General features: G+C 44.6%; 1 protein-coding gene across 3 annotated transcripts in view; it reads right to left on the bottom strand.

Moving 5' to 3' along the window:
- Positions 1 to 13,127, bottom strand: part of FAM234A (family with sequence similarity 234 member A) — a 57,713-nt gene that overhangs the window by 26,636 nt on the left and 17,950 nt on the right. Inside the window, exon 2 of one of the 3 annotated variants that reach the window (XM_075069400.1) lies at positions 4,103 to 4,332. The exons of the other annotated variants lie outside the window; for them this stretch is intronic. The gene's annotated coding sequence lies outside the window, so the exon portion shown is untranslated. The remainder of the gene's footprint in view (positions 1 to 4,102; positions 4,333 to 13,127) is intronic. 3 annotated transcript variants of the gene reach the window in all.

Genomic DNA, 13,127 nt, shown 5'->3' with positions numbered 1-13,127 from the left:
GACCTGCGCACCACGCCGCAGAGAAAGGAGAAACCCCTCCAGGGTCTCTACCTATCTGACCTGGGGCAAAATTCCTTACTAACCCCAAATATGGCGATCAGTTAGACCCTGAGCATGTGGACAAGATTCACCAGCCAGAGAGAGAGAGAGAGAGAGAGAGAGAGACTGTCTCACACACACACTTCAGTTTTAAAAGGAAACACACATGGTCATTACGGCCTGAGGCCACGGGTCCTTTGGAGCAGATACTGCACGAACAGAACTGCTTCCTCCCTCAGACCTGGATCAACACTTATGCTGCATTTTTTCCATCTGGCAAGGATGAGTAATAAGAATCCTATGTACCTAATGGTACGGCATAAGATGGTGCCTATCTCTCCAATGGAAAAACCCAGATAAAAGGTGGACAAAGCCACTTCAAATATCTGATTAAAGAAAAGGAGAATTGAGATGGCCTTGTTGATCAGAGGTTGATGCATCTGGGTTCCATTTTATCCAAACTAGCAAAGTAAAGTGGGTACAGAAGAAAAGACAAGCACACCTTAGCATGGGAAGATCTACTGAAATCTAACATAACTTCAGTGTTTCTGGAAGCAAACTGTTTGTTTGTGGAGAGCTTACCACTCCATTTCTATCCCCATAAGAGCCATCGGAGAACCGGGGGGTTGGGGGGAGAAGAGGAGGAGGGGACTGCAAAGTGGTGACCGAAAACAAAGGGCCTTGAAGCAGAGGAATGAGAGCACTGAGAAAACCATGGTGCTACCAGAGCCAGTGGCAGGAGCTCACGTGGACAGCCAGTAGGTGACTCAGAAGGGGAATGAGACTGGTCAGCTCACCCATCCACTTACTACATTTTGTTAGATTTATACAAATGTGTTTTAAGCAGCATAAATCCCTGGCAATTTTTTTTTTTTTTAAAAGAACATCATTTTGTACCAGAATAGAGCTCCAACACATATAACTGCCTCCATATAACCAAAAGAGTGAGCAATAATTTAAAAACCTCACCTTTTTCTACAGGCCCTGTCCACATCTAGTAAATCCACCTGTCCCAGAAGTCAGAGAAAACTGGGTGGTGGACTAGGGTTGCCACCTTTCTAATCAAACAAAACCAAACATCCCTGCCATGCTCCTTCACTGAGGCCCTGCCCCTTCTGAGGCTCTGCCCCCACTCACTCCATCCCCCCTCCCTCTGTTGCTTGCTCTCCCACACTCACTCTCACTTTCACTGGGCTGGGACAGGGGGTTGGGGTGCATGGGGGGGGGTAAGGGCTGCGACTGGGGGTGTGGGCTCTGGGGTGAGGCTGGGGATGAGAGGTTTGGATGCAGGGGGCTATGATTTCTGGACTGGGGGTGCAGGCTCTAGGTGGGACCAGAAATGAAGGATTTATGGTGCACAAGAGGGCCCTGGGCTGGGAGAGGGGGTTGGGATGCAGGGGGCTGCAGCCTCCGGGATGGGGACAGGGATGAGGGGTTGGGTGTGCAGGAAGTGACTCCGGGCTGGGACAGAGGGTTGGGGTGCAGGAGGGAATGTGAGGTCCTAGCAGCACTTACCGCAGCTCCCAGGAAGCGAATGCCAGGTCCCAGTGGCTCCATGCGCTGCCCTCACACCTGCAGGCACTGCCCCTGCAGCTCCCATTGGTCATGGTTCCCAGCCAATGCGACCTGCTTACCCTGCACTCAGAGTGCGGGCAGCGCATGGAGTCTCCCTGGCCACCCATGTGCCTGGGAACTGCAGGTACCTAGCGGACGTTTTCGGGAACCACACAGAGCTAGGGCAGGCAGAAAGGCTGCCTTAGCCCTGGGCCCCTGCTGCGCTGCTGACCGGACTTTTAACTTTTGAACTGGGTGTTCTTTTCAAAAACCAGACACCAGGAAATCCTATGGCAGACACAACTTGCTTCCTTGTGACATTGGGGGCTGCACATCCACCAGCTCTGCTGGCCAGAAACTTGACATGGAAAGAATCAATGCTAGGAAGCATTCCAACTAGGAATGGAACAGAGGAAGGAATGGTCTTGCATATAGATTTCCCACTCAGATTTGGCCATTTTGCTGGTTTGCCACTTTCTCCTCCTTGATCATCTGTCTGAGCAAGTGAACCAGGTATCATTTAGTTCTTGGAGCAGCAGGTCCTGGCAATACAGGTAATATTGCACTGGTAAGCACCAGGAAGGGAGCCCTGAGCACCAGGACAGGTTCTTGGGATGATTCCCCAGCCACAGGCTGAGCATCCAAGTAGTGCTGCTCATTGCTACATTAAGCATCAACTGGAAGCCCCAGGGTAGCTCAGCCCAGCATTTCTGCACTAGGAGCTGTGCTGTCATGCTCCAACCATAAAGCGAGAGCAGCTTCTGATGTGACAGAATGCACCCATCACCCATAATTAAACACGTCCCCTATCCTACCACAATAGCAGGAAAGTGGATTTTCCACTGGACTTGGTTTGATGATAACGCCCCAAACGTTTCCGTGAGAAGTTATTTTTATAATGTGATACAAATCACCTCAAAGTCATTTAAGGTTGGACAAGGGTAATACATTCTGGGGTAATTATACTGACAATCTCAGCAACTTTCCCTTCATTTGCAACAATGACTAACTCAAAAATATGACCCACAGCATTTGTTTCCCTATTTGGGCAGTACTCAGGGCAGGTCTACGCTACAGAGTTCCAGCCGTACCGCAGTAGCGCTTCTAGTGAAGATGCTCTAAGTCAATGAGAAGGAGCTCTCACACTGACATAGTGCTGTCTACACTAGCGTGTAGGTGTGAGGCCAGGTTTACACTACAGACTTATATTGGTATAACTATGTCGCTCAGGGGTGTGGATTATTCACACCCGAGTGATGCAGTTATACTGAAATAATTCTGCAGTGCAGACCAGGGGTAAGGACTCATCTTCACATACAACACTACAGCAGTGCAGCTGCACTGCTCTAATCCTTTAGTGAAGATGCTCCTACACTTATGGGAGAGCTCCTCCCACTGGCATAGTAAATCCACCTCCCCGAGAGGCAGTGGCTATGCCGATGGGAGACGCTCTCCTGCCAACTTAGCGCTCTCTACATGGCCGGGTTAGGTTGGTATAACTACGCATAATCCACACCCCTGAGCGACATAGTTATACTGATTTAGGTCTGTAGCGTAGACCTGGCCTCACACCACTGGAGTAAAGGGAGAGTTGGAGTGCCCATTTGGAAATCCAATCTGCTGGTGATTCAAACGCAGCTGGAAAGCTCAGACCCTGAAAATGGCAAAGAACAGCCCAGCCCTACCCCACACTGTTTGTTCTTTGAATCACAAAGAAATCTGGTAATTAGTTTTCCAGTCATCTCTAAACAAACAATAGCCCCACTTTCAGATGTCTTCTCCGGTCTTTTAAGAGCTGATGTTTTGTCTGCCAGTAGTATAGAACACAGGTTACTCCCATTTATTAAATTAATCCAAAACAGGTGTTCAAATCTGGTTAAGTATGCAATTATGTAATTAAACTCAGCTGTGTAATCAGCATCTTAACTCCCACTGACTCAGACTCACTGCTCAAAAGTGGTTTCTTATTTGCAAAACCATTTACATCTTATTATTTGCTGGGATTCCAAAGTATATGTACCAAAAGCTTGAATGAACAGCTGTTGGACTGTCACCACTTTATACCCTAAAGTAGACTCACTCAGCCCAGGGGAGCCCCAGGCTAGTCCAAGCAGTGCAGGCATAGAAGAGAAAAGCTCCATGGCCTTGCAGTCAGGAGATCCCCTCTGCAAGTACACTTCTGCTCCTGTGGGTAGTGGTAGTACGTGGCTCCCCATGAAGCTCCCTCTCAAGGATGTAGCTTTCTGGTGAGTGAGGGGATGGGGATGGAGGGCCACCAGGGAAGAGGCAGTCACCAGGGGAAAGGAGCTAAAAATGATGACAGAGAATAATACCAAAAAAGAACAAACAACAAGGGGGGGGGGGAAAGGGAGAGAAAAGGAACTACGATGGCAACTGCACAGGGCATGGCACAATGGGACAGGCACCAACAAATCCACACATCCCAAGAAGGGCTCCCGGGCAATAAGGCTGGGAACCAATTCCTTAGCAGAGGCTTTCACACACTTACCGATTTAGTCCACGTTACAAACTGACCACCTTCAAACTTCTAAGACTATTCTTCTTTTCAGTGGAGATAAAAGATTAGAATCAGTCACACGTCAAAGTGAAGAAGAGCGTGGAATGGAATGTATTTATATGCTTTCCATACAACAGGGTAGGTTGCCAGTGTTGCAGCTGGAAGACACATTCACTCACCGCTGTGGGATTTGACTCTACCCCTCTGCTGCAGCTGCACTCCTATGATGTAAATGTGAATGAAATGTGCTATTTAAATCACTAAAATGTTTACAATTAACTCTCTGCTTTTCATCAGTTCATCCCCCATCTTCTCTCCAGGTTTTCTTCTCTTTTCTCCCTTTAGTCTTTAAGAAAGCAAGGTACCACTAAATTTCATGAATGACTAATAACTCACCCTGTACTAGGTATAGCTACCCTCCAAGCTTCTCCTTTCAAATTACCTGTAGAACAGCTGTTGAGCTCAAACCTCTCGCCTGTTCTCATGTCACTCTGCTGGATGGATTAGCTCACTGTCCATGGTCTGAAACACTGAGCCATCATGCTCTACCTACAGTAATATCCCACATGATCCCAGTTTTGCCTCATCCCTGAACAATGCATCATGGGCAAGTGTCATAGATAGTAGGAGTTAATAGAACAGAAGTACTTTATATCTCTTTTGACTGAAAGGGTTACAAATTCGTGAAAGCCTGGGCTGTCACCTCTGACCGAAGAGCAACGGGGGACAGGATACTTTCAAGTCTTGAGGGAGGAAGTTGGTTGGTGCTTAGTTTTTGGTGGTTGTCCTCGGTTCTGAGCGGACCAAACAGCATACCATGTTCTCTCCCATCTCTCCAATACAAGGCTTTAAAGTCAAGAATAAGAGTCATAGGTAGGATAAAGGCGAGGTAGGCTTAGTTGTTTGTTATTTGTCACATGTGCATTTGGCTGGAAAGGAGTTCTAAATGTGTATTTGTCTGGAAGGGTTCAAATTTTTTGATTTGCTGAAAGGAATTGTAATTGTACTTGAATACCTTAGGCTGGGAGGGTAGTACCAGTGTCTAAAGCTGAAGACCCTAGTACACATATTCCATTTAAAATATTATACAAAGACAATATATTTACTGTTTTTCCTCTTATAATTAAAAGTTCTATTGTTTAAGAATCTGATTGTTATTTTGATCTGGAGTGAAGGCCCAAGGACGAACAGGAGCTCGGGATACACAGGGAAGTGGTGGAGAAAGAGAGGAAAGGGGAAGAGAAAAGGGAATTTACTCGTGTTAGATTACTGTCATCTCTCAGGAGAAAAGTACTGGGAAGAGGGGAGAAAAGAAAGGAGAGGGGGGAAGGTGAATTTTCCTCTCTGTTTTAAGATTCAAGGAGTTTGAATCACAGTGATCTTCCAGGGTAACCCAGGGAGAGGAAGCCTGGAAGAGGCAACGGTGGGGGAAAGGGTTTACTTTCCTTGTGGTAAGATCCAGAGGATCTGGGACTTGGGGTTCCCCGGGCAAGGTTTTGGGGGGACCAGAGTGTACCAGGCACTGGAATTCCTGGTTGGTGGCAGCGCTACAGGTTCTAAGCTGGAAATTAAGCTTAGAGGAATTCATGCTGGTACCCCATCTTTTGGACGCTAAGGTTCAGAGTGGGGAATTATACCATGACAGCAAGTAACTTTTTCTTGATCTGAGGCTAAAGTACAGTTTGTTTACATCTTTCCCAGATGGATAAATCTGTCTGAAACACAACTTGCCATTTTAGGAACGAAACACAGCGTTTTCACATACCTTAAGGGTGAAATATTTCTGAATGCCAGAAAAAATGTTTGAAACTATAGAACTTGATTGACGGGATGAAAAAATAGACAGCTTCCACAAATTGTTCTCTGTGTAAAAAGTTACATGCTCTCAAGCAGCATTCCCTTCACACTTGATGTCTCCCACAACCACCCATGATCTGCTTCCATTTTTCTTGCAGTTTTGCTGCATTCTACATGTGTCTGTGTGGAGCCTCACTGAACTCACTAGGGACGCATCTGCAGAATCAGGGCCTGACTGGGCCAAAGTCTGCTCTGCTAATGTCAGTGCTTGGGGAGCACCAAGTACGGCCAACTTGAAATCCGGAAGAAACTTTGCAAAAATCAAAAAGAATTTTTCCTCTCCGAAAAGACCTGCAGCATTTTAAACAGTAAAGTCACTTTGAAACACCCACAACACTAGGGCAGCACTAAACTTTTGCTCTGAATAGCTATTTGGGCAAAAGCCTGGAATTTAGCTTCAGCCAAATAATATTTTGAATACATACTGGAAGCCAAATAGTCACAAGGCAAAACTCCATCAGCCACTTTAACCCATCTCCCTGTCAGTTATGACGATAGCTCAGTATGGCGAGGAGGAGGGTGGTTCTGAGGAGATGCTGCCCCTTTTTGGCCCCTCCGTGTGGCACGAGTCACTTCTCACCTCCTTATTGTCAATTTGCATCCAATTGCCATGTCCATCACCCCCTCACTGGCATTCTGTCTCATCTTCCTTGCAGTATCAGACTATGCCCCAAAGAGAACTCAGGACCTTGGCAGTGCATTAAGCTGTATCTATAGTTTGTCTCCTGTGAGGATGTTCATTTCTCACTCTTCTCATTTTGCCACTGGCACCAAACTTCTCTTGAAAGCAGCACATATCTAATCCAGGAGACTTATCTTAACCCTCTACTGCAGGTGAACAACATAAACTAGAGAGCATTCACAGCAAGTGCTTTAAGCTTCTGAGTGCTATTCCGCTTCATATCTTAGAAAGTAACGCATTTGCCATTTCGTAAGAGAACAGTCATCGTGTCTGGAATAGTTCTCATTATGATCATGTGTTCAAACTGTGAGACATTTGCTGTTTTTTTCCCTGAAGGGTGTCAATGGGCACAGCAAGTTATTAAAATCAAATAGGAAGGTAGCATTAACTCAGCTGGAATATGAGGGTAACTGACTACTGGTTATAATTACTAACTTCCTGATACATCAAACAATCAGATGTCATGCACGCAAGTGCCATTTACTGCCCTGCAGACTACGCAGCTTCAGTCCAACGCCACTTGTTTGGCTGATTAGTTTTTTTAGTGTGAGTAGTCTATCTGTAATAGTCAGCAACTTAACAGTATCTGTATTGATTACTGCAGAAACTATCCAGCTCACACCTCATTCAGCCACAGGTGTTGTAATCTGCAATGAAAGCGTAGTGACTTCTCCACACTTCCCAAAGATTAAATAGCAGAGGTTTCTGCAGGGTCTCTCATTACTAAAACAAGCTCCTTGTCAAAATACACTGTGGTGCACTTATTAATACATTAAATATTATTTTAAATTAAAACTAAAGCTACAATTGTGGCGGGCGGGGGGTGTCACATGGCATATAGAGAAGGTGGCTGCCTGACTCCTGGTCTCTTCAACTCCCCGCCCCACACTAATCCTCATCAATTAAGGATTCCCAGGTATATAAACCATAAATGTCTCTGAAATGTATTAATTAGATGAGGGGGACCCTTTTTGTTGTGTTACCAGGGAAAAATCAGTGGGTGCTCTGAACCCATTGGCAGCCAAGCTCCCCTCACCCCCTGCCTCCCCTCCTCCTCCGCCTCCCCCCCGAGCGCACCACATCCCTGCTCCTTCGCCTACCTCCCGGCGCTTCCCCCTGGCCGCCACCAAACAGCTGTTTGGTGGTGTGGCAAGCTCCAAGACGGGGCGGAGGAGCGGGAACATGGCACGCTCAGGGGAGGAGGCAGGGCCGGGATTTGGGGAAGGAGTTGGAATGGGGCAGGGCAGGGGTGGGAAAAGGTGTGGCAGGGCAGGGCCGCATGGAAGTGGTGGAGTGGGGATGGGATCGAGCACCCAGGGGAAAGCAGGGAAGTTGGCGCCAATGTTACCATGGATCCAGCTGGAAAAACAAACGCCAAACGACCCATGCCAGCTAAGGCCAAGGAAACCCAGCTGTTTCTCACACTAGACTTTGCAGCTATGAGGACTTTGAAAATACCAAATTAGATTTTTTTTATTTCAAGACATACATGAGCTTTCTTATGATGTGGGAGAAGTCAAAGCTCGTTTGATGTATTTAGATAATGAAGAAAAAAGAACTGCCACAGAAAAGAAGGAAATTAAAATGGAGAATGCTTCATTAAGGCAAAGAGTAATCAGTCTTGAGGAGAAACAAGAAAATATTGAAAACAGATTACAAAAATAATTTGTGGTTACTAACATAGGCATAGTTTGACTTCTACATTTGCGGGTGGGGGGGGAGCTCCTTTCATGCCAACGGAGCTGCACGGGGGTGAAAAATTCCATGCCTGCTTGAGGGGGGCATTACCCTCCCGACCTTCCCCCCAATACATCCATGGTTACTAGGTGTCCTTAAAAGCATGGGGAAGGAAAAAACAATCAGTTTGCTCCAGAACATAATCAGAGATACTAGATTTCGATCCCAGTTTGCCTCCCCTGGACACTGAAAGGGACATTCAGTGCCAGGGGCCAGCAGGAGAGAGACCAAGAGACCAATAATAACCACAAACCCACCCTCTTTAAACTGCAAAGATTTAATGACAAAGTTATGCTGATGACTGCTCCCAGGCAAGAATGAACTCTTAAGTATAAGGATTTTAAATTTTCTTTGTATCCAGACTAGTCTATGAATTCAAGCAAGAAGAGAGCACCACCAAATAGCATCAAATGAGCTCTTCTGGGACCAGATATTACATACATCCTCAAATACCCTACAATTTTCATAATGAAGCTGACACACACACTGTAAAATACTTCAAAAACCCCAGCAGATACTTGGCAAGCACTATAGGAATTAAGAGCAGATCTCGCTACAGGTATCAGCATGATCCTCTGATAAAGGAAAATAAATGGAGATTATAAGCCCTGGAGAAAAGGAACTGTGACTGGGAAAACTAGGCAACTCAAATACACATATTTGACATATTTGATATATTTAATAGTGTTACAGGGGTATAATTATCTTTCGTACAGGTAGATAATAAATAGTTTCAATATACTGATATGCCAACAAAAAATATATATGTTAATAACTATATTACTCTTATCTCCTTATACTTATAGCTATATTTATAAGTCAGCTCATATGTTTATAATATATATGTGTGAATATATTGGCACCATAACTGTTTACTTGCATGTTAGTCGTGATGTGTGGCCACTTTCATATTTATTGTTACGTTTCTACTCGTACTTACAGTTTATATAGTTTAAAATATGTGTATGGTGGTAATATATTCAGATTTGTTTGCAAACACATCATTTATGTCACTTCATGTTCATCTTTTTCCATTAGTCTACTGGCATATTTATATACAATGTCCATATTGGTATTTATATACTATATGCTATTACTTATGCATTCATATCTATGAAGTTATAGGTTTAATTCATTTATACACCTTGGCACATCTAAGTCTTTTGGTAAACATAGGTATAGTTCTGGCAGATTCCTAATTAATTCATATTGTAGAGGTGCGGGAAAGGGTGGGTGCAGGCATACACCATGTGAGATCTGAACATGCCTGTACTGGAAATCTGGGATGTCATGGGTAAGGCAGCTAGTATTTGCATGGAGAGGAACTCAGAGGCTGTCAATCTACTGGGCATCAATTAGCATCTAAACAATCACTGATTTTTCATGAATTCTATTAAGTTTTGTTCCTGGAACATACTAGGAGCTTAATGGACCCTCCAAGAGAATCAAAATTTTGATGCACGTAATCAAATGGATGTCATATAGCTTCCCATAAGGAGATCCATTTAAGGAATGAAGATGCAGGCAGATATAAAAAACTATGGGTGGGGCATTACTATCACATCTCTTTCTGAAGCAAGGGAGTTGTGTTACTAATCCACAAGAGCCTAATTCTTCAATCTAGGGCTTGGCTACACTTGCAAGTTAGAGCGCATTAAAGCAGCCCCGGGTGCCCTAACTCCTGAGGTGTCCACACTGGCAAGGCATGTAGAGCGCTTGGACTCTGCAGCTGGAGTTAGAATGACCAGATAGCAAGTGTGAAAAATTGGGACAAGGAATTGGGGGGGGGGGGGAGTATAATAGGAGCCCATATAAAAAATCCCCCAAATATCAGGACTGTCCCCATAAAATCAGGACATCTGGTCACCCTAGCTGGAGCACTCCTGATAATCCACCACTAGGAGAAACATAAAGCTTGCTGCGCCCCAGCTGAAACGCCTGGGCGTCAATGTGGACGAAGTGTTGCATTTCTGCGCTGTGACTGGTCTCCAGAAACGTCCCATAATCCCCTGAAGTCAAGTGGCCACTCTTCTCATTGTTTTGAAATCAGCTGCAGGCATGCAGATATTCCCTTTCAAAGCCCCGTTTCTGACAGCCAGCATGCTTATCTGCTCTGGGACAAAGTAAACCATTACTGCGGAATGATGCTGCTGTGAGTGTGTGGGAGGGGAGGGCGAGGTCTGCTGCTGTCTGAACTTACAAGACAGCATGCTGACACGCGCTCAGCCCCCCAAAACACAGTCTCTCCCCCCACATACACACAACACACTCCCTATCACACTCCCCCCTCACCCCCCCTTTGAAAAGCATGTTGCAGCCACTTGCACACTGGGATAGCTACCACAATGCACTGCTCTTTGTGGCACTGCAAGAGCTACTAATGTGGCCCTGTCAGCACACTTGCAGCTGACAGTGTAAACACACGTCAGCGTTTTCCCTGCTGCGGTCTCTGAAGGCTGGTTTAACTCCCAGCGCTCTACCTCTGCAAGTGTAGCCAAGCCCCTAGTCAGTCATGGTCAGATCCAGAGGGCAGGTACATAATAGCTGAAAGTATTTTCAATACTAAGAGGATAATTTGGGGGAGTGTACATAATCCTAGTGGTGGGAATGCCCCCTTTATCACAGAAATAACTGACATTATTTCCACAGAGCTGATGGCCCAGTGGAGCTAGGAGGAGATTGGAATGCTGTCATGGATGATATCAGAGACAAATCTGTGCTCCAGGTGAAAATCTGAGGCCAGTGCAAACCATCCATTATCTCTACTGAAGTGTATTGGACTAGTGAGTATTTGGAGACTGAAGCACCCTACAAAGCGTGACTACATATATTTCTCCACAGTTCATGCCTCCTATTCCAGATCTGATTTGTTTATGAAATTTAAGGTGCTAGCTCCTGCACGCCTGGAGGCTCAAGTCAGTAATATCATCATCTCTGATCATGCTCCAATTTCTCTTCACATAGGTAGTGGTCATAGCGCTACAAAAGCCTCAAGGTGGAAGTTAAACACACATCTCCTTAACAAAGACCCTACATTTCTTCAGATGATTGAAACGTCCATTACCAACTTCCTGAAGGAAAAGACAAATACTGTCTCCTCTACTCCAACTTTATGGGAAGCACTGAAGGCTATCTTAAGGGGAGAATGCATAAAATTTGCACGTGAAAAGAAAGGAATAAATTACTTAGTTCTTAACAGAGGAGGCTGCTAAGGTTTTGTGTACACTGACAAGTGAAAAATAAAAACTTTTGCCCTTCAGAGGTGTTAAAAAACAAAACAAAACAAAAAAACCCCCACACCCTGAAAGACAAAAGTTTTGTCTGAGGACAAGCACTGGTGTGAACAGGGCTTTATCGGCATGAGCACTCTCTTGCTGACAACGGTAACGCCACTCACTAACGCAGCTCATTGGGGGTGGAAATTTTTTGTCGACGGGACAGCTCTCTCCTGCAGACAAACAGCGGCTACACTCTGCACCTTTTAGCAACACTGCTGTGGCGGGTACAGCCGTGTCACTAAAAGCTGCACAGTGTAGACACAGCCTAAGTGTGGAGAAAAAACCCAAAGATGATCCTTAGAATAATGAGCTGCTGCACTCTCACAAGATCTCAGAATACAAATACATGAATGCATGTCCACCCAGATTGAATTCATGCTTAATAGAATTAAACAGAGGTATTAAGAATGCGGGGATAAAGCAAGCAAACTTCCGGCGAGGAAAATTAAAATGGCTTTATCCAATGACACTACAGCCTCTTTGCTACAGGACAACAGTCATTCTGTACTAGAACCTGATAAAATTAACAGTATAAAGGCTTTTATGCACCCCTTCACACATCTCACAGTAAGTTCAATTCCAATCTATTTGACCAATTCTGACAAATGGTGTTATGTCCTTCACTTTTCAATTAACTCAAGGAATGTGTCTGGGGTACCCTCTATTGCGTCTACAATTTGATATAGCCATGGAATCATGAGCAGTATATATCAGACAACCCACCCCTCCATTGAAGGAATTACCATTTGGGGTAAAGAGTACAAGATTAGCCTATACCTGGATGATATTCTGCTCACTCTCAAAAATTCTTCCTCTTCGATTCTACCTGCAGTAACCTACTTCAGCGAGAGCCCAGATTTTGTATAAACTGGAACAAGCCTCAAGTGATGGACATTTCTTGTAGACCAAATGCATCTCAAATACAATCATTCTCCTTTCATTCATGCAAAGAGATAACCTATTTAGGCATCAGGATATGCTCTGATTTATCAAAGATAGTATCAGCAAACATGAATGTCATATTCAGAGAACTGACAACAGACATTGAGAAATGGCATTCACTACCAATATATTTATTGGGAAAGGTAGAAGCTATTAAAATGAACGTAGGACCAAGGTTAATGTATGTGTTTATTTTAATTCCACTTAAATTTCCTGCTTCGTCTTTCACAAGAATAGAATTGTACAACAATTTTTATATAATACAAAGACACCACGGATAACCTACAAGATACTTAAGAAATCATGGCAAAAAGGAGGGCAGGAGATTACCTGATTTGCAATTTATATCACCTGGCTTTTCAATTAAGGTTTTTAATAAGATTGTTCTGTCCCACCAACTCTTCCTAATCCCCATTGTGAGTTAAGATTGAAGAAAAATTAGTTAACCTCTTGGGTGCTCTCTCTCGGCACTTCCATTTTTAAAATGGTTGCCTGCACCTTTAAGGAAAAACATAATATT

Source organism: Chelonoidis abingdonii, chromosome 9 (assembly GCF_003597395.2).
Source record: "Chelonoidis abingdonii isolate Lonesome George chromosome 9, CheloAbing_2.0, whole genome shotgun sequence".
Taxonomy (NCBI): domain Eukaryota; kingdom Metazoa; phylum Chordata; order Testudines; family Testudinidae; genus Chelonoidis; species Chelonoidis abingdonii.
Note: the sequence above shows the minus strand (reverse complement) of the source record. Positions and strands in the feature narration are given on the sequence as shown.